Source organism: Mirounga angustirostris, unplaced genomic scaffold, assembly GCF_029215605.1.
Source record: "Mirounga angustirostris isolate CCGP_5_RB_7025 unplaced genomic scaffold, mMirAng1.0.hap1 SCAF_9, whole genome shotgun sequence".
Classification (NCBI taxonomy): Eukaryota; Metazoa; Chordata; class Mammalia; order Carnivora; family Phocidae; genus Mirounga; species Mirounga angustirostris.
This window is the reverse complement of record NW_026991717.1, coordinates 45,366,460-45,388,806: the sequence shown is the minus strand read 5'-3', so window position 1 is coordinate 45,388,806 and position 22,347 is coordinate 45,366,460. Positions and strand designations below refer to the sequence as shown.

The following is a 22,347-nucleotide window of genomic DNA, read 5'->3' as shown; positions in this document are numbered from 1 at the left end:
CCCCTGCACAGTCGCAAATCCATGGATAATTTTTGACTCTCTAAAAACTTAACTATTAATAGCCTATTATTTAAAAAAAAAATAGCCTATTATTGACCAGAAACCTAAATGATAACATAAACAGTTGACTAACATATATTTTGTATATGTATCATATACTGTATTCTCATAATAAAGCCAAAAATGTTTAAAAAAATATTAAGGAAGAGAACATAAATTTACAATATTGTACTTTATTTATTAAGAAATCCACATGCAAGTGGGCCTGTGCACTTCAAATCCATGTTTTCAAGGGTCAACTGTTTATCAAAAATTATACAATATAATACATGCTGCTGGCAAGTTTTTTTTCACTGACTAGTTCATCATCATTGTCTCACATCAGTATTGTTTTATATTATCATTTTTAGTGGCTGCATAATATTCTATCATATAGACACTAAAATTTGTTTAATTCTGTAATTTTGAACATTTATTTCTAACATTTTATCACAAAAGGAGTACTGTGATAAGCATCCTGATCCACTTACTCACATACTACTTCTGAAATAAATTTAAAGGAAGGAAACACTGATATCCAAGGTAATTTATTCTACTTGTAAATCAGCCCATAAAAATGACTGCATATAATTTCTAGACCCTTGGCCTTTATAAGTACCATTTTATAAAAGCTTGAAGTGTTTTTTTTTAAACATCAGCTTCTGTGTGAGAGGTTTCCAATTTTGGAATGTTAACAAGAGCTTATAGCAGACTAACCTAAACTTGCAAAAACTCTTGTTTTCTGTTTAGGGGTGACAATGAACAACTTTTTGTTAACTATTTACTTGGAGAAATTATTACATCTAATTTGAAACTTTTTTTTATTATTACAAATGTAATAATACAAATAATTACAAATGTACATCTGAGAGATTTTTTCCATTGGTTTGGCTGTTTGCTATAACATTCTAATTCCTTATATACTGATTGAGAATATCCAGATGGAGCAATCAGTGTTCAAAGAAGCACTCCTTAGGGTGATTATCAGCTTCTTGTCTCACTGATCAGATGATAAAGAGTAAGAGCTTTTAATTTAGATAAACTTTGAATTTATTATAAACTGGTGAACTTATTTTCTTTCAGTTCAAAGAAAGTATGTATACACAAGATCTCAAAACTTCAATCATCAAATACATTTTTGAAGAGATTTCTGTCACATGAGATCAGAAGAGAACTCAAGCTTCCATCACTGTGCTGCCATATTTACTCATGTATTTAACATTTGCCAAGTGGATGTGGGTAAATTTAAGAAACTGTAAATAAATATTGATACATCATAACAGAAGCTATTACTCACATTCTAAGTAAACCACTGATTCTAATTTATTCACAATTTTGCAGTGGCATCATTCCATGAAGAAAATTAGATTTTTACATATCAGAGCAAATCACAAAGCCAAAATGTCAACTTCATACATCAGGCAATTACTTGTACTGTTTATTTTGGGGGAAATTTTCTACATATATTTACTTAGAAAGCTGCACGGGTCCTCCAAAATAAATAGGGGCTATAATTCTTGCCAAAAACCCCACAGTTCCAGAGAGCTACTCATCAATTTCCATCAGCATTAATGAGGAAAGGCACTGAGACAGTCATTCATACTGTCTTTATGATAAGAGTAACCTACAGGGCAAATCAAGATTAAGGACAAGGTCAAGAAAAATGGTTTGGAAGACTCCTCTTTTCTAAAATCAATCATCTGAAATCACATTTACTACCTGAAGTCCCCATGGAACATTAGAGTCCTCAGAGAAGAGTGAGAACTCCTCTCTGTACTGAAGACATCACTGAAATCTTTTTTAAGGTGAGAATGGCCTCTTATGAGTACAGAAGGATCTTACGTTCCCACATACTGGGGGTAAGATTCTCTTAGAGCTGGATCGTTCTCTGTTGTAGGGACTGTTCTAAGCATTGTAGGATGTTTAGCAGCATCCCTGGCCTCTTGTCCCAGTTGTGACAACAAAGAATGTCTTCAGATATTGCCAAATGTTTCCTGGAAGGTAGAAAAATTGCCTCTAGTTGAAAAACTCTACCATGCTGGAAGGATAATCTTCTCTCTTAAAGACACATTTCAGTCTTAAGGGCTTTGCCAGGTATTACATCGTTCAAATGGCATCAAGGCAAGGGTTACCCTTAAGTTGGAAAACATGCCAAACACCCACCTGAGGGGTCTAGAATACCTTGATGGGATTTCCCAGGACGTGTGTGTTTCAGTTTGGTGCTACCAAGTTCCATAGGTAGTGGTTGATTTTCAATAGCCAGCTGGTAGGATTCTGCCTAGGCAAGGTGGGTTCATCTGGATGGGTTCTTCTCTATTAGCCACATGTTGTGCGGCTATAAGCCTTTGCTCATTTTTTCTTATGATCTGAGGCTTCATTTGAAAAAGGTACATTTCAAAATAACAAATTAAGGGAGATAAGATTAACCTTAAGTACAAAAACTTCTGCCTTTTCCAGTGTGCAAGAAATGGCATTTACCTAGTCAAAATCTTCCAGGGTGGCCACTAGACATGACCTTAAGCAAGAAAAGCTAAAAGAATGTTAGCAGGACCAGAGATCAGTTTTCTTCCTAAACAACAGAAAATAACTGAAAAGAGACCAAAAGGCTTATTAAATTTCCTTTCTTCTAATATGGATTTCTGCCTCATCTGCTTAGATTGTTCTCTCCCCTTTTCCTATTTGCAAGCACAGGAAAGAGTCCTAAGAGATTAGAAAAAAAATTGGCAGTAATTTATTTAAATGTAGCATTAAGCCTTTTAGTTTCTGCAGACCTAGTAGGTTGGCCTAATTTATAACACTTCATAATTCACTTACTGTATATTTGACCCAATTGAGATAAAAATTATTTTTAAAAGAGGGAAGTGAATTTAATGGATTTAACTGGAACCCTCACATCCCCTCACCTAGTATCATGGCTTGTTCTTGCCCGTTCTTCACTCCTGATACCCACAGCCCAGATGTCTGAGAAGTCCCATCTGTGCCACTGTGGCAGAGTATCTGAGATAGCACCTTGCAACAAACCAGTTGGCAGAGCAGCAGATAGCCTGAACACATCAGGCTCCCCATCATTCCAAGTGTAGACCTTCGTAACTGCCTGTTAACTATGCAAGTTGCCTTTGGGTGGCTCACCTGCCACATCAGGGAAGGGCTGATTTCCTTTCACCTGATCTAGAGATTTTCATCCAGCCTCTGGCTTATTCCACCCCTCTGCCAGACTCTCATTAGCCAAAAGAAGAAGGAAAAATTTCCTTCCAGACTTCATCTTCTGATCTAGCCAGATGGTAGATAAATAAATAACAGAGAAAAGAGGAAAAACATACTTGCTTTTGCTTAATAAAATACTGATAGTATATGCTGTTGTCACAGGAAATATTCAAATGTCAACAGCAGATGAGTATTCACAGTGCATGTGAAGGCAGGCCTAGAGGGAGGCATTTTCACTCAGCCTCAAGTTTTCATGGCACAGAAGACTGGAGGCAGTTCTAAGGGCTTTGAGAGCTTGGGAGAAGTCAAGGAAATTCAAGGCATTAAACCAAAGCAAAAGAGTTCCATCCTCTTGGGATGACATTGGTTTGGTATTCTCTAGAGAAGGGACTGTAAACAAAATTCAAAATGTGGAAGAGTTTTGCTTGAATGTAATGGCATCCTAACCCCTGCTGGAACAAACTGTGAGCCACTGCTCAGAAATTTCTGCTTGAGTTTGTGCCAGGAAAATATATGTCTGCTGATGAATCTGAATGGTTTTCTTGGTCAGAAAGAGAAAACTGTGTGAAAATACATGTTTCCCCTTTTGCCCGAGCTCTCAGGAAACATGGAGCCCAAATCAGTACCCAACTGTTTAATATTGTTATTCTAGGTGCCGGGGGCGGGGGGGACGGGACTGCTGTGTATGCCTCTTTAGATAAATCTCTGCTTTGATATTAGTCTTACTTGTAAGAACAATAAGACTGGTAAAAGCCTGAAATAATTTTAGAAGAATCTAGGGCTAGAAATTCAACCTAAATTGTAACAGGCAACACTGTATCTCCTCTCAGATGTCATTTACATATGGAGAAGCTCCATGATAGTGACAAATTGTTTTCATTGATTCATCCAGACATACCGTCTGAATTCTGCTTGGCAGGATTTCCTACTCTAGTTCAAGTTATTGAAAACGTTTGTATTTTTATTCCTCTTTATTCTTTTCTCTGCTTTCTTCAATAAATATAGTATGTCTTGTGCGCCCACAAAGTGCCAGGCACTGTGCTGGCCTAGTAGGCATACAGGAGTTAGCAAAACAAAGGTGAGCCTTGTCTTCTAATAGAGCTGAGAGCCTAATTCGGTGAGAGATGATAATCAAATAATCTCACAAACCAAACAGGAAAAGTACAATGCTTTTTACATTCTACAAGTAAGATATATGTTGCTGTCAGAGTACATAATTGAAGATTTGTTATAAGGTGGGAAATCAAGGAAGGCCTCCCTGAGAAAGTGATGACAGCTGTGTTGAAACGAAGAGAAGTTTGATGATAATAAAAAAAAAAAAAAAGCATTTACAGACCATGGAACGTTCTACGTGTATTATTTTACTTAATCCTCACTTGTAATTTAACACATATTTGAGCTTTAATTACATGCTGGGGGCAGGGGGTAGCCTTTGGATCTCCCTTTGAAAGAGACAGACTGGTAGCACCAAAGGGTATGGTACCTGGCTGAGAATCACAGTAATCAGCAATTAGTAAGGACTTGAATTTTTAGATTTCTACAAACGTGCTAGTGGCATTGTAAGTAACTCTATACATAATGTCACAAATATGAGGAAATCAACTTTCAGACACTTATCAATTTCTTCCACTCTTTTAGGTACTTTGGAACAATGTTCATTCATTTATGTTAATTCTCAGGACCACTAAGGATTAGTACTAAGAGAATAATTTCTACCTCTTTATCTTACACTTGGGAAACAAAATCTCTGCATCACTTTTTATGCTATGATTCAGACTCATCATTAAGTCAGGCCTTTCTCCCAGTGTGTCCAAGTTTGATTTCTTATTGCATGTACCACGGATCAAAGTTCAAAGATCACCTTCAGCAGATCTTTAAGGTAAAATTTAACAATATGGTTGGTTTATGAGGCAAGTGGAACTTCTCTTCATCAAATCAGCATCTTAGAGGAACTTGGCTGTGCTACTTGGTGACATAAGCAGAAGGTTCCAAAGCAAAGCATCTGGTTCTGTGGCTCTTCCTCTGGGATAAACAGGAATTGGTGTTTGCATGGCAGGTAGACCAGGTTCTTCTCTAACATAATCCCAAAACCTCTCTTCCAAGGGAGAAATATATGCTGGTGTTAGAGAATTTAGAGAGGAGATTGATTTTTCTGATTACTCATGGTGATCTCACTGATCACATGGCCTACTTAGCTACACTTGATCCCTACGTTATGTCCTGTCTTCCTCTCAGCTTTTTCTGGCAGGCACCTGCATTCCTCTAGTTCACCAGTCTGAGTCTGAGCTTAAGCCATACCATGCCAAGGAGGAATCATTCATATCTGAGGCATACTTTTTGTTTCCCTGAATTTAAAAGGTTATCTTTTTGAGGCTGGGCCTCAAATGCAATCATGTAAGAAGATAAACAATAATGCACAAAGGTAATCTAATCCCTGACAAGTGAGATTAGATTGGTCTCAGAATCAATGACTAGATTCCTTTTTTATGTGGCCATTTATGATCTAAAATTATAAACAATGTAAATGAATTCAAATCAATGGTTAATTATAGAACAAAATGAACACACAACAGGGTCATTTAAAGAAGAAAAAATAGAACCATTAAGGAATTAATATCTTAGTTTAAGGCCCTCAAGAAAAAAGGAAAAGGGAAGAAGAGAAAACTAATTATTGGAGCACCTACAATTCAGTGAAATAGTTACCATTCTCATTTTCACTTGAAGAAACTGAAGCTCAGAGAAATTAAGTAATACAGTTACTAGACTCTGAACTTAAGGGCAAGGGATTATATCCTATTTATCTATTTATCCATCATCTAGTCCCATGTCTCCCACAGAGTAGATGCTCATTAAATGTTTCATGATTGGCAGAATAAATCAGCAGATCTTAGATTTGGACACAGATCTATCAGACTCAAAATCCCAGGTTCGTGCTGGTCACCATGCCTCTTCCATTGCTACAGAAATGAGAAAACACTGCTGAAATTCAGGTAGACAAATAAAACGCTATTTCCAGATTTTCTCAATTGAGTTTTATAAGCATTTATTAAGCATCACTGTGCACTTAGCCACACATGATGGGAGGTACAAAAAACATGGAATGTATGGTGTTTATGCTGGAAGACTTTCCATTATAGCTGACAGAAAAAATCCAGATGGTTCACAGACAAGTAAGAGAAGCATTTGAAGGAAATGTGTGAGCACATATAAAGCAGCTAAACTATATAAAGGAATGTTGGAGTGAGTAAAAAGGAGGAAAAAACTTTTGTGGAATTAGGTATGGGACAAGTATTCAAGAACGAGGCGGAATCTTGAACCTGGACCTCCTGGGAAGTATAGGGAGGAAAGAGGTTATTGAAGCTAAAAAAATGTTTGAATGATGTTATATGAAGGATATGGGGAAGGCCCTGATCTAATGAGGTCAGATTCTTTTTGGGGACTAATAATCTGAAATCAGAAAGGCAAACACCAGGTTGTTGCCTTGAATCAAAGCTTGAGATGCTTGGGTTCAATCTGGTCAGCCCTTGTCCATTCTCCAGGGAGCATGCAGGCATACTTTAAGAAGATTACTATGGCAGCACAACACCAACAGGAGATTCGGAATAGAGTTTTTTCTTTTTCTTTAAAGATTTTTAAAGTAATCTCTACACCCCATGTGGGGCCTAAACTTAGAGCCCCAAGATCGAGTCACATGCTCCCCTGACTGAGCCAGCCAGGTGCCCCCAGAATACAGTTTTAAATAACTAAAAGTCAAAGGAAAACAGTTTTAGTGGTTGTAAAGGGAGAATCCATCAGTAACAAATTCCTTCAGAGAATTTTGGTTATTGCCACTCACATAGATTAGTCTTATGGATATTTTTTATTGATTCTTAAATCCTGTAACATGAAGACAGTATCTATCATACCTCATTATGTCAGAAATGTGAGGGGAAACACACTTCGTAAGCAATTAGGACATTTCTTCTACATTTGGGGGTTCTTAGAAATACTGTTTAGTTAGTTCACATTCCCATAATTACAAAATGTTAGTATTGGAAAGCATAGAAAACTTAGAAAGCAAAGTCCAATCCCCTTATTTAAGAGTAGATGACCTTGATCCAGAAAGGTCATGTGTTCCTCCAAGATCACACAGCTAATTAGTAGCCATTAAGTTTTATTCCCTGGGGCCAGGGTAACAATTGCTTCATGTTCTTCTATAAACTGAGTTCAGTTTAGTAAATAACATTTGCCCTTAAGCAGATATAGGAGCCACTACACAATAATTCTGTTGTAAGAGACTTTCTTCCTCCCCTGAAGTTGGATTTCAGTTTTCTCTTTTTATTTATCAGTTGTGGGTTACATCTTCTTCATTTCTGTGCACTCGGCACTTAGCATCGTGGCTGGCACATAGCAGGCACTCAGTATATTCTTGTTGAGATGAGCCGAATTTAAATCACTGATTTTCGTCCCCTTGCTCTTGGAGACTTCTGTGACATCTTTTGTTTTTTAAAATAAAAGAATCATCAGATCATTAAACTGGAAGCAGCCAGAGAAATTAACCCTCGTTTTACAAGTAAAGACACTAAAGCTCACAGAAGGTAAATGATGAATCCCAAAGATAGCACTCAAGGTGGGTCCCAAACCTTCTTCTCCAGATTACATAATTTGCTTTAGAGTGAAAAATATTAAGGGTTTTCAACATTTCTGTATGGGACAGATTCCAGATTATCAACTCTTTTTTTTTTTTTTTTAAAGATTTTATTTATTTATTTGAGAGAGAGAGAGAGAGAGAAACAGCATGAGAGGGGATAGGGTCAGATGGAGAAGCAGGCTCCCTGCTGAGCCAGGAGCCCGATGTGGGACTCGATCCCAGGACTCCGGGATCATGACCTGAGCCGAAGGCAGTCGCTTAACCAACTGAGCCACCCAGGCACCCTAGATTATCAACTCTTTAAGGGGGACAAAAGTATTCACAGTATTTTTGTGCTTCCATACAAAACTCAGGACTAGCAAGTAGGATGATAAAAGTCTTTGATGGCCAAATGAATAAGTGACAATTTCTGGGAAGAATTTCCCACTGAGCATGAGCTTGCGCTTATCTTGGAAAGGTCTCATTAGTAGGAAACACTGACCCTGAGAGAGGCAATGGAATCAAAGTTGGAAAAAAGGCAAGACAACTGGGCCACAGACTTAGATGGGGTCCATGCTTGTACAAATCAATTGCTCTATTCTGTGCCTCAGCCAACAGAAACACTCTTAATCCTAACCAACTGCCCATACCCTACCAACTCATGACCTAGAAGAATCAAAGGTGAGCACGGGACTGGCTTAGGCCAACTTGTCCCTGGGACTGGGAAATAGCACTCCCTCAGGTCAGGCTGAATGTGGGACATCCTCTCCTAACACCAAGGCCTGGCTGTTAATCCTTCATGAGTGGGAAGTCAAACAGGGGCTGCCCTGCAAGGCTCTGCTGATTTCATTCAAGTTCTTGATGGCTGTGGTCCTTAAACTCTCTTCACATTGACAGTGTCTACTGAAGGAGCCATGGGCTCAGGTAGTTCTAGAAGTCACCTGGTCAATGATAGAGCACTCAAAGAAAGTTTGGCTCTTAACCCTTAAATGGGAGGGTGTATTAGTTTGCTCAGCTGCCATAACAAGATATCACAGACTGGGAGGCTCCAGCAACAAAAATTCATTTTCTCACAGTTCTTGAGGCTAGAAGTACAAGACCAAGGGGTCAGCAGGTTTGGTTTCTCTTGAGGCCTCTCTCCTTGGCTTGCAGATGGTCGCCTTCTCTTTGTGTCCCTGAATGGCCTTTTCTCTCTGTGTGTGTGTGTGTGTGTGTGTGTGTGTGTGTGTGTGTGTGAGAGAGAGAGAGAGAGAGAGAGAGAGTCCCTGGTGTCTCTCTGTCTTCTTATAAGAAAACCAGTCCTACTGGATTAGGGCGCTACCCTGATGACCTAATTTAACCTTAATTATCTCTTTAAAGGTCCTATCTCCAATATAGTCACACTGGGGGTGAGCTTCAACATATGAATTTGGGGGCACATAATTCACTCCGTAACAGGAAAACCAGCCTCTTTTCTTGCCAGTCATCACTGGGCCTCCTCTGAATACTACTTAACTCTTCTTGGTGTTTTCTCCAAGAGACATTGGTGATTGATTTAGAAACCAATGAGGAAAATCACCTGCTAATTGAAACCTTAAGGAAAGTCCTGAAAATTATGATTAAAAGGGGAAAAAAATGCAAAGAAAATCACATTGCCAACAAGAGTGGAAGAGTATCTGTGGGACACTGTGCAAAGCAAGAGGCAAAAAGAAAAAAGAAAAAACAAAAACATACTGAGGAAAAGAAGCAAGGCTCAGCTCTCTCAACAGAAGAGAGCAACTTCGCTGGCAGCCTGTTGAGAGTGCGCCTTGTCTGCCTGATTTACACAGGTAGAGACAGAATGGTTTGGAGGCTGTAGGCCTGCTCAGCCAAACGCCCATGTGTGCATGAAATTAGAATGTCAACATTTGATTCATGCTGCCAAGCTGTGACTGTGAAACAAATTATGTCAGTGGGTGGCAACTGCAATATTAGTCTAAGCAGATAACATTTAACTATAAAGAGGGGCCCTGTCTTCCAGCTTTCTATTATTATTTTAATATCAACATTGTCAGACCTAGAGTTTTGAGAGAAAGGAAGATGTTTTATGTGGAGGCATGGGTCCTTTAGGAAGGGACTCGGCCATTCAAGTGAGGTTTGCTCCTAACCCAAAATTTTGAAATTTAGGCGTCAGGTGACACAATGATGAATTTTACAAACCCACTCAACTGAGTTCAAAGTGGCTGTGCCATTTGTGGGGTAATCTAAACCACAATTAAATAATCCGCCTCTTATAAAGGAAGCCTTTGATTCCTGGTCAGAAACAGGGAACTTTATCCTTAAATGCGTTTCAATGTAAAGGAAGCGGCAAGTACCTTGAAAGGGACGGAGAGCAAATTCTTCCAACCTACTTCCTCGGTTCCATACAAAGTAATTCTGCCAAGGTGAGGTCTACGCGGATGTTGGAGTTAAAATGTGTTCCTTTCTATTCAAGTGATTTAAGCTTTGTGCATATTTAAAATCAATTTTAAATGAAACATGGTTGGAAATTTGCCGAGGAATTTCACACAAAAAGTAGGCATTGTGTTGGTGTATATTTTCTTTAAGACTTTCTCAGTGAAGCTATAGCTGTCTACATCTTAAACTTGGCCCACGAGATAACAATTTTCCCATGAAATGAGGCGCACATCTATCTCCATTTGAGGCCCACTTATTTAACTACCAATATGGCAAAACATCAATTTGAAGTTTTATTCCATTACAAACACCCATGTAGTTAAAATTAATGCTGTGAAAAATCCAACTTGTAGCAGTGAAATGTTTATAGAAGCAGCATTCACTTAGCAGTTGAACCAGGCCAAGATGGCCAGCCACAAAATTAATACTCGAAGAGAATACCGAAAGATTTGGGGGGGGGGGGGAAGGGTATGGGAGGATATGAGCATCACTTAGAAACATGTACATTAGTTTAAAATACTTTTACTTCCAATCATGAGAATATTCTCGCATCTGCTCACAGTTAAACATGCTGTGATGGTCCCCATCTTTTCCTGCTAGAGTTCTCATCTCCCACTCACACATATCTATGCCCAAAACTCTAGGGGTGCATTTTTCTTTCTACCAAGGTATAAAGGCCTGAGGTCTTTATCAAAAGGGAAATATTAATAGAATTGATTCTTTTAAGTAGATTTCCTACGTGATGAAGAGGGCTGTGGGGAGAACAAACTTTAAAATTTACCAAAGAACCTTCTGGCACTATCATTTACATTACAGCTCTCTTATACCAGACAGAAAGTAACACTAAGGCAATATAGTTAGTAGGCTGATTTTGAAAATGCTTGCCTTCTTGGCATATTTCTCATGGCATTTTTTTTTTTTAAAGATTTTATTTATTCATTTGACAGAGATAGATACAGCGAGAGCAGGAACACAAGCAGGGGGAGTGGGAGAGGGAGAAGCAGGCTTCCTGCAGAGCGAGGAGCCCAATGTGGGGCTCGATCCCAGGACCCTGGGACCATGACCTGAGCTGAAGGCAGACGCTTAACGACTGAGCCACCCAGGCGCCCCTCTCATGGCATATTGATTGATCAGTCTCCTATTTTAGCTGGATACAGAATGAATATAAACTCACAAAGAAGCAAAAGAGATTTCTTAAAACTAGAAGTTGTAGAAGAGATAACCACAAAATTTCTACTTTGTCTCCACACATGGTTTGATGGAAGGGAGTACCAAACCCACCAATCTGGTCTTTGCCTACATGTAAAATTCCTTGACTGAAATGCTCTCATTGTCTGAGATGTTTGTGAAAAAGCTGCCTGAGTGGAAGGTCTCTGAAACTGATCATTGTAAGAGAAAGAGGTCTGAGGTAAAATGCCTATTTGACCCACCAGTCCGGTCTATTGCTTCAGCCATGGCTATTGATGCAGAAATGTGTTCTACCCTTTCCTCTCAAGGAAGAATTTTCACTTTGAAATTTCATTCATTCTGGAAACACCCCTTGGGTAGGCTATATTTCCTCTTCATTCAGATGATGTCAGAGCCCGCCATCCATTTTAAAGCCTTAACATCTTCAACAGCCATATATCATATCGTGCCATTTATTTCAAAACTGTTCACAGACCAGAAGGAATATTTTCTCTTCATGGAGGCAGTTGCAGGCTTGTAACTTCTTCATCTTCTGAAAACCATAGAATGAAGTTGGCATTATCATCTGCAGTTAGCTGTCAAATGCATTTAATGCTTTATCAGGAGAACTAGGAACAACACTACTCTCATCACTCCATGTCAGGAAAGTAGATTTGGGTTCTCCACCATGTAAGGCATTAACAGTATTCCTTCTGTCAGAAATGTAAAAATCAGGAGACCAGAGAATGGAATAAACAATATTTTGATGTAAACAGATTATCAAGATGAGTGGAATGACCGTCTGGTCACCCGGGGCGGGGGGGGGGGGGAGGGGGTTTATTCAGTTAACACTTCCACCCCTTAAAGACAATGGTGTGCAATCAATGCATATAGGGCCTTTCAGGCTCGTTGCTAAGTGATACGCAGTGTCAATAGAAAAATGCCGGATGTACAGAGGACAGCTCCAGGCCCAAGAGAGATCAACACCCTCTGATGATATTTTAAACTTAATTCAGTGCCCGATGAAGATTGTGACAGGTTCCGTGGCCAGAGCAGAAAAGATGTTTGCACTTCAAAATCCGACTTCGTAAAGTTGCTCTGCTGTGTGCAAAGAGTGTTTAATTTGGTAACAAGTGAATCATGGCCCAAAGAGTAGTTGGTTCAAATAGGAAAAGGCACCCAGCAGGGGCATCCTGAATATTCATTTCTTTCAAGGCACAGCAGTCATTTTACAATCTCGGCATCAGTATCAGAGCTGATCATTTGTCTCAGATTGTCTATGCATTCTCTCATTTTTTCATCTCTAAAATCTATTTTAGGAACAGCCCCTGAAGCCATTTGCAACAGCTTCTTCAGAAATTCTAAAGAAAGGAAAGAAACTTGAATAGGATCACATCACCCCATACAACCATGAAAACCTATTTTGTGGGGCATTCTTGAAACCAGCCCAGAAGCTCTTAAGAGTTTTTTGTATTTATTTACCCATTTCTTTCTCTCCCTTCTCCCTCCCCTTGATGGATTTTTATATTCAAATGCAAAAGATTTCCATGTGCACTAAAGATCCATTTATGTATTGGTTTAGAAGATCATGCCATGATGCTGAGAAATGCAACTTTTTCATAAACAGATGTTTACAAATTCAGTCTTTGTACCAGGAAAAGCACTCTCATCACAAAAGGCCTATTTTCCAAATCTGGAGGCAAAACCCTTTTGAAAAAACCTCATGTCCCTAAAGTCTAGGAAGTCAAATACATCGTTCCTCAAAGCCACCAAACCTGTAAAATCTTTTCCTAGACACTGGTGGATCCTGCATGCATGCCCTGGGTTGCTGCTGACAACAAACCCTTGCTTGCACAGGCCCTCAAAGTTGTGTAGATGAGAGGGTGGTGAGGGACACAATCAATGTATTCAGTTCAGGACTCTCTATTCACCTAGTGGAACACAAGCTTTTTAAGAGCCCAAGTCACATAGTTTTCAGTGGGCAGGTTTGTCCTCCTTTGTCCTCAAGAGTTTGGTCTGTTTATTAAACCAATGAGAACCCCAGAGCATTTTGTCTAGTGGGCTAAAAACTCCAAAAGCAGAGTATATTAACACAGATTGAGAGGAGGGTGGGAGAGGGGCTGGTGTATTGACATTTTTCTTCCTGTCTTATCCACAAAGCTAATTTTATAGGGTTGTTCCTGTCATGTTTAAGCTACAGGTAGTAAGGGGGAGATGGAAGGCAGATAAAACCACACAATAGCATTCCCAGGCCTTGTTTCTTCGCCTCACTGAGGGTGGTTCTCTCTCACAGAGGCATATAGGCATTGTGAGGTAATGAAGTAACAGCATAGAAAAAAAGCCAACAAGTTACGACAATAATTGCATTGAGACCACCTGCCACCATCCTCCTACTATAGGTGACTCCCGATACCAGGATTCTGCAACAAAACCCAGGCAAACTTTTCCATAGTTTTAAAAGATGGAAAGATAGTATTTTGGGCCCTCGGTTAGTAATGTGAACGGGCATCTTACGAGAGGGTTATGTACAGGCCACAGATATTTTTGGATTAATGATCAGGCCTAACTCATGACTGAGTCTCTTTCTCATCATTGGAGCAAGAACAAGTGAATTCTGAGTGCTAAACAAAAGGAATTTCACTTATAAGAACTAGCTGTGGGGCCAAAAATATTTTTTGAAAGGCATGACAATGTTTAGGTATTAACTGAAGTTGTTAACAGAAAACTATCAGTTTCTCTACAAACATGAAAAAGTATGAATGGACCATAAAGTATTCCTTAAATTCCAATAAAATTAGTTAGGGCCTCACTCTTTAAACTTATTCCAATAGCAAAAACTGCTTTTCACATTTCTTCTGAACTTGCCCAAACCATCACACAGGAATCAATGACAATGCTTCAGTTGTGTCTGGCCCCGGTACAACTGCCGAGCACTGTAGACTTGTAGTTTGAATAATGCTCTAACTTGGGGACATAGCCCAGACTTCCACATTTCTCTGTAGGTTAAAATATTTTCTCGGGGCGCCTGGGTGGCTCAGTCGGTTAAGCGACTGCCTTCGGCTCAGGTCATGATCCTGGAGTCCCGGGATCGAGTCCCGCATCGGGCTCCCTGCTCGGCGGGGATTCTGCTTCTCCCTCTGACCCTCCCCCCTCTCATGTGCTCTCCCTCATTCTCAAATGAATAAATAAAATTTAAAAAAAAAGAAAAAAAGAATTGCTCCTAGGGGCGCCTGGGTGGCTCAGTCGGTTAAGCAACTGCCTTCGGCTCAGGTCATGATCCTGGAGTCCCGGAGATCGGGGATCGAGGCCCGCGTCGGGCTCCCTGCTCAGCAGGGAGTCTGCTTCTCCCTCTGACCCTCCTCCCTCTCATGCTCTCTGTCTCTCATTCTCTCTCTCGCAAATAAATAAATAAAATCTTTAAAAAATATATATATATATTCTGTGCGACCATTTGTGACAAAAATCCTAGTTACTGTAGTATATGTATATGTATAAACATGCTGCTGCTCTCCCACCTTGGAAGGAAGAAGCATTTTCTACTTTTTCCCAGTAGTGGGGAAGTGTTTGTGCTAAGCCATTCACACTCTCCTTGTCCCTCTTGTGGCCAATAAGCTACACTGATAAACAGTCTGTGAAAGCAAAGAAATCCGCAGCTAAGGCGACAAGAACAAACGTTAACTAGGCCACACTGACAGGAGTCTAGGAGTTCAAAAGCTTTGCTGGCATGGGTGTTGCCTGGCAGAAACATTTGCTTAAGTCCAGCAATTTCAGCAGGTAAAACACTACAGCGAGCCATGGAACAACATACCTCAAAAGAAAACAGCCATAAAAAAAGCCAGAAATAGGACTGTTGAAGGTTTTCTATGTAAATTAGAGCCATGAGGACATACTAACTTACTAAACTGAAATATATATATATATATTTTTTTTTTTTTTTTACTTTTATTTGCATTTATTTTATGCAGAATTTATCCTCCGGCCATAAGTTTTTGTTTTTTCAGTTTCTTCTGGGATATCTGTTTCTTCTATGCAACCTCCTCTTTTGGTTTAGGGATAGATAATCTGCTCTTTCCAGTAAGTATCATCTCGATGTGGCAGGGAGAGCTCATGTGCCCATGGGCTCTGTAAGTTCTGTGCTGCATCCTGGGGGCTTTGTTCGCCCGGACGTACTCCATGACCAGAGAAGTGACATCTAAACCCTTAAGTTCAGCATTACTCTCTGCCTTTTTAAGCATGTGCAGTAAAAAATCAGCATTCTTTTTGGGCCACTGACCCTGTGTCCGGCCCCACTGTCTGGCCAGGGCACCCCTACCAACTCTACCAGTGTCGTGACAGAACACGCATTGCTTCTACAAAGTGACATCTTTCAGATATTTGGTGGCTTTTCGGTAGGCACACCCTCGATGGCAGTTTCACATGTGTTCCTAAAGAGAACACGAACATTTGAACCTCTTGATTTGCATGATTTTGTAGGGTTTCCTGGGTTGAGTGAATAGCGATCAATTTTCTGAGATCACCTCAGGCTCCTTAGGGGAAGAGCTATCCTTAACATACATTTGTTTTTTAATCTGCTTTCTCTTAGACAAGATCCATTGTAGATCTATGGTTCTCAACCCTGGCTGTACATTAGAAACTTTTAAAAATCTACAGATGCCCAGGCCCAACCCTCAGAATTTGTTTTAATTGGTCAGGGGCAGAGCCCAAGCCATGATAACGTTGATGTTCCCCAGAAAGTCTGGTGGTTAACATTCCCCCGGTGAGCCAGGGTTGAGGGATAGAGTCATAGATAGTTAACTGAAGACAGGCACAGATGGAATAAGCAGAGTTTATGAGAGGAAAACCTAAAGTTAAGGACAACCATCCATTAGTTTTTCTTTTTCTATGAATGGAGAAACAAAGTATACTATTCAATCTAAGCAGAAGACATCTTGGTTTAGCTCTAGGATTGACATATTCCTAGCTGAACCCTAGTAACTTATATGATTGGAAAGAGACCCTCAGAAACTAGAAGGCAGGTACAGACATATTTAGAAGAAGTACTGCCTCATGAGAGATTCAAAACACTGCAAAAATGTAGATGAGGGAAGTAAGGACATCAGGAAAGGCATCCTCGAAGAGGTAACTCTTGAAATGGGCCTGGAGTGGAAAGATCCCTGGGAAGCAACTGTGGGTGGGGGAAAGGGAGCTGGTAAAGTACAAGCAGGGAATCCCTTTTCCAAAGCTCAGGACTCTTTTCATGAAAAGGAGAAAGTATTTCATCTTTTTTTTTTTTTCCTTTTTATTATTCTTCTCTGCTTCTAGACTAGGAAAAGTAATAAAAGCTAACAGCTAACATTTACTATTTATTGTATGCCAGACATTATTCTAAGAGCTTTTCACTTAAATTCTTTGCACTTAATTGTCAGAATATCTGTGTGGGGTGCCTGGGTGGCTCAGTCGTTAAGCAGCTGCCTTCAGCTCAGGTCATGATCCCAGGGTCCTGGGATCCCAGGGAGTCCTGCATCGGGCTCCCTGGTCAGCGGAGAGCCTGCTTCTCCCTCTCCCTCTCCCTCTCCCTCTGCCTGCCTCTCTGCCTACTTGTGCTCTCTATCTCTGTCAAATAAATAAATAAAATCTTAAAAAAAAAAAGAATATCTGTGTGAAGTAGATACTGCAATCACCCCCATTTTACAGAGAGGTGAAATAATGCACTCAAGATCACACAGCAACTGAATGGTCATTGTCTTAATCTCTCTGCTCTTCTGCCTCTTTCAGATCTTGTCATTGACTGAAGCCACCTCTTCCACCAGCAGCTCAGAGCTCACTGGTGATAGATGCTGTTGTCTGGGAGCTGGCCTACCTACCTTCTAAAATCGGCAATGCTCTGGAGTTGGAAAAAGATTGTAGACCCACCCAACTACAGTTCAGATGACATGCTGGGAGGCCCATGCTTCATCAGAACTCCACTGAGCACAGAAGTAGTTAAGTCCACAGCCTCTGCCCCTAGAGCTGTAGCCAGAGCAAGAGAAGCCTGACCTGTCATTTTCTCTGACCACCCCATCTCACCTTGCACAAGATCATACAGACGCTCCTTTTGCTTCTTTTTTTAATTATAGAGATATAGATGATGCCACTTTCCTTCTCTTTTGAAACTCTCTCTCAAGCAGCACGTTGTTATAAAGGTTTGAATACTGAGTAGTTTTGCCTAAGAAATCCAGACAAAGAGCATTTAGCAAATGTTTTAAGAATGCCCCAGAACATGGGAATGCAATAAGCCAGTGAAATCAACTTTTTCCTCTTTTCACTAAAACCAGTTAATTGAATAGATACTTATTGAACAACAACCATATACAGGGTTTCTAAGTAAGAAGAAAACACAACTACAAAAGTTACCAAAACAAAAGGCAAAGTGAGAAGTATCACAGGGAAAGTCCCAAAATGCTGTGGCCATTTGGAGGAAGATGAGAGGGAAGCAGGGATCCTATATGGCTTCCTGGAGGAGGTGGTACCTATTATAGGCCCTGAATCTGAAGGATGTCAATAAAAGCTGTGGGAGGAGTGAAGGGCAGTGAATTCTGCTGAGAGGAGAGATCTGAAACTGCTCCTGGTTGCAAGTCTTAAAGTACAGGGCCCTCAGGTGGCATGTGAAGCCCAAGAAGAACAAAGAAAATGTTTGCTGCCAACTTCCAAACTTGCACAGGCAGCAGAGTCGGGGGCAGGGAAGCTCTAAGGTCGTTCATACAAAGTAGCCAATTTACAGTTATGGTTACACTGGAGTCAATTAAAGTGTTTTATTAGCAGGAATTTGAATCTTTTACCTTCATTAACATTTAACAGTAAATGGGAGAAAAAAGGTAAATAAAATATTATCTGGCTTTTTAAAGGTCATTTCAGATTGAGCATTATAAAGTGTGAGCTGGGGAAGGGTGGGGACGGCCCTTTCTGTGGATTTATTACATGGGGCCCGCTATACCTATAGATCTCTGGAGAGATCTCATAGCACCAGCAGCAGGAGAACATCTCTTGGCAGGTGAGGTGCTCAAAGGTGCATTCATTAGAGGCAGCACATCTGGGGCAGGAGGAGGGACGATGGAGACCTGACATGTGAGAATGAATATTTTGCTTCAGATCTCAGATTGTAAATGATTTGGGGTATGCAGCTCTTAATAATTACTCCCATGATCAACATCTGCTTTTTAACAACCCTAGGCTATCAACCCAAATTGATTAAATGACATACCTAATCATTCCCCCAAAGGAAAGAAGCACAAAGCAAGCCCTGTACCCAGGTCTCAAAGAGTCCCCAAGAGGGCCTTGGGGAAGTCCCCGTCACAGGAGGCAGGCTATGTTCATGCCCCAGGCCTGCTGTTATTGGAAACCAGAAGCAGAAATATACTTTGGCAAGAATATAAATGTTCAACCTGAAAAGAAACTCCTTTTATTTTTTAAATTTTCAAAATGTAGAACCATGGGAAATTAGAAAGCCATCCAAAAGCTGTCCAGTTAATATTTCAACCCAACTTGTCATCCTTGGAGATGATAAGACCTAATGTGTCTTATCATCAAGCATCATCTGACCCTGGGAAGGCCTCAGGAAGCGAAAATGTTCCCACTACTGGAGAAAGAACTTTCTTGAAATTCTTTATCAGAATGGGTAGACTAGAAGGAGAAGACCCACTCCTTCCATGATAGGGTTTCTAAAGGTTTTAGTGACGGCTGTCCTCCTCAACCTAGGTGAAGGAATGGGTGGAGAGAGATACAAAACCCTCACCGATGAGAAGTTTCCCTTTTGAGGCAGTAATAGAAACACAGTCTCACTCAAATTAGTGAGCTACTGGGTTAAATCTCCTTTCACTGCCTTCATCATTAGGGCATTTGACTTTACTGCATCTGAAAACAGGGGAGAAATGAAATCACAGCAAAATAAATATTTCTTAATTTTAAATAAATATTGCTAATCATAGTGATTGTGTTCAGAGCACAATGCAAATATATAAATACAAAGACTAAAATTGCAAGGAAAAAAGGTTATTTACATACATAAATACAAATCAAAAATCCGATTTTAATGTGCTAAAAGCATCTGGTCTAGTTCTCTAAATGTCAAAGGCTACTGCTCGCTGTCCCTCCAGCACTACCCCAATTAACAGCTGAGGAGATGGCCTTTCATTTCTCCAAATCTGAAGGTAAATATCAAGGACTTCAGTGCAAAAAATGATGAGGACCTTTTCCTGTTCCATTTAACAACTTTATTTTGCATCTGATCTAGCAAAGCAATATAAAATGGCTTCTGGAAGGAAGTGGCAAACCAGAGCTCTAAAAAGCCTTCCCCATAAGCTCTTCCACTTCATTCCATTTCCTTTTCTGATTGTACAATATACATAAGCGACTTCTCACCCACCAAAGAAGTCTGGGGATATCATTGAGCCTGAAAGATCTTCAGCACCAAGGTGTACAAGGTCACAGTAAGAGGCGGGGGGAGACTGGGACCATTTTCTATGTCATGAAGAGAAGCCAACATTCTCTATGATGCATGTAGATACAGGTGCTATTATCCAAAAAAGTTGTCATATTGGGTTCCTGATAACCACTGAAATAATCTCCTTTTTAAAAATTATATTGAACACATAGAAATCAAGCACTGTGTTTTTGCCTTAGTGAATGTCATCCCATTTCAGTTCTACAAGAATGGTGTGCAGTGGGTGGTTTTATCTCAAATGCAGAGGATGAAGCTGGGCTCAGAGACAGAATGCAGTCTGCTCTGGCCCCTGTTGTTATACCAGCCTATATCTTCTTCCAATCAATCTATTCTCTCATGAAGGTAATCTGGAACTAAATAAATGAAACGACCATTTATTCCTACCAACACAACAATGCTTTCTACCCACTCTGGGTGAGTAACACGGACTCACTGAGAGCCAGCTCCAGAAGGGACCCTGGAGATCTGGGAGCTTCCCTCAAGGAACATGCTGAATGGGGAGAGAGGCCGGTGGCCTAACAATGACTGGGAGTTCTGTCGCATGCAATGAAGAATTGCACTGCCCCGCTGAGAAATGCCCACCCCTCTATTTTCTGACTGGTGAAGAAACTAAGGCTCATAACTGAATCTTAGGAGTCAAGCTCTCAACTCCCAGTTCAGAGACAGCCACTGTGTTTTCAGTTGAGAAATAGAGAAGCAAAAAAATGAGAGAGAGAGAGAGAGAGAAGCAATATATTAGAAATATATAGATATCTTATGTTGTTTCTGCTTTCCTGCACAACCCACCTCTGTTTACCAGCTCTGCAAAGGCCGATGGCTGTTCCCTGCACCTCTGCCTTCTTCTTTAGGCAAATATAATGAGCCTAAAGCAATTCACACATTTCTTTTCCTGTCCCCTCAGGTAAAGGGTTCTTCCCTACTACCTAAATTCAGCAGGAAACTTCAAATTATTCAAGAAAGATGTTCTGATTCAACCAACACCTACTGGATGCTTCGCATATGCCAGGCATTGAGTTTGGTGCTTGTCAATATATTATTTCATTTAAGTGTAACTCAACACTATAACATGGGTACTAAGTCCATTTTACAGATTAAAAAACTGAGGTTTTGTTGGTTTATGTAAATTTCTCAAGGGCTCATGCCTAGTGGCTGACCTAATGTCAGACCTAGGTGTCTCATCTACCACCATCTACCGTCACTCAGTTTCCTCTACCTCTCAGTTCCATCACATCTTTGCATCAATCACCTCCTCCTCAAAAAAGAGATAATCACAGGAAGTACCTTTCAAAGGTTAAGATTCTATCAGGTAGGTGAGTTCTCAAGAGATGTGAGTAAAAGAAAGACTCACTGAGACAGAATTTCTAAGAACTCTGGCCACATTTCTAGGTGAAAATGGCAGATTTATGTGTATACACATGTTATTCATTTGCCAAAGAAAAGAAACACGTCCATGGTGAACTGAAAGCTCCTGAGATAGTTGGGCACAGAGGAAAAAAAAAAATCAATGATGAAAGCTCATAGCCATTTACAAAAACATAATCTCATATACACATGCAAACACACACATGGTATAAACACACTGAAATGGTTACCTGTGAAAGCATGCTAGGGAATCAGAATAGGAAATAAAAGAATAAATAATATAAGAGAACTATGATTAACACAATGATCTACTCCTGAGGTTAACATTTTTTAAAGTTTATGGCAATTTAAAAATAAAGTTTATGAAAAAGATTGCCAATAAACATGATAAAATTCCCAAACCCAATGAGATGTGACTGTAGGTATGAAATTAGCAAGAAAAGGGAGAGAAGATGAACTTGCTAAAAGGGGTATCTTCTTTAGGAATTTCATAATTATGGGCTCTTGCTGTTCAGTAATTGCAAGAAAACCAGCCTGGCTCCAGCCCCCTTGCCTGCTGGGAGGGCAAGACAGAATTATGGACTCACATGAAGGATGGACACTGGTGGATAGCACCCATCAGAGTGCATAACAGGTCTGAGGATCCAGGTCAGAGACGGCCACCCCAGTTTAGGCTGCATGTAATTAAAAGGTGTGCATGGAGTAAAAACTGACCCTCACCACCTTGGGCATGTCATGAGGCTGCTTATTTGAGGCAAAATTCTTTATTGTTTTTCCTTTGTTCTTTTGGTTTTAAAATAATATACAGAAATCATGTAACTTGACCAAATAAAAAATAAATATCATAACATGTGGCCAGTGTTTAAAGTCCAAAGGCTTTTAGCGACTGTGTAGTGAGAGTACATACACATACACACAGAGGCAGAACAAATACTCTGATGAATAAAAATATGAATTTGAGGGCAAATGAGGCATGAAACATATTGGCCAATAAACAACACAGAAGAAGGCCATATTAAATTTTTTTTTAATCTAACCAGACTGGGAAGCATTTGAGCCAGAATACCCACCAAGACAAGACTTTCAAGGAAGT

General features: G+C 40.1%; 1 long non-coding RNA gene and 1 pseudogene across 1 annotated transcript in view; both read right to left on the bottom strand.

The window, feature by feature from the left end:
* Nucleotides 1–245: 245 nt before the first annotated feature.
* Nucleotides 246–22,347, bottom strand: part of LOC123861144 (uncharacterized) — a 233,484-nt gene continuing 211,382 nt past the window's right edge. Inside the window, exons 7-8 of the long non-coding RNA XR_010405002.1 lie at nucleotides 11,698–11,987; nucleotides 246–7,718 (exon numbers count right to left, since the gene is read on the bottom strand). This is a non-coding gene — a long non-coding RNA (uncharacterized LOC123861144). The remainder of the gene's footprint in view (nucleotides 7,719–11,697; nucleotides 11,988–22,347) is intronic.
* Nucleotides 14,595–15,947, bottom strand: LOC135361499 (large ribosomal subunit protein uL22-like; annotated as a pseudogene).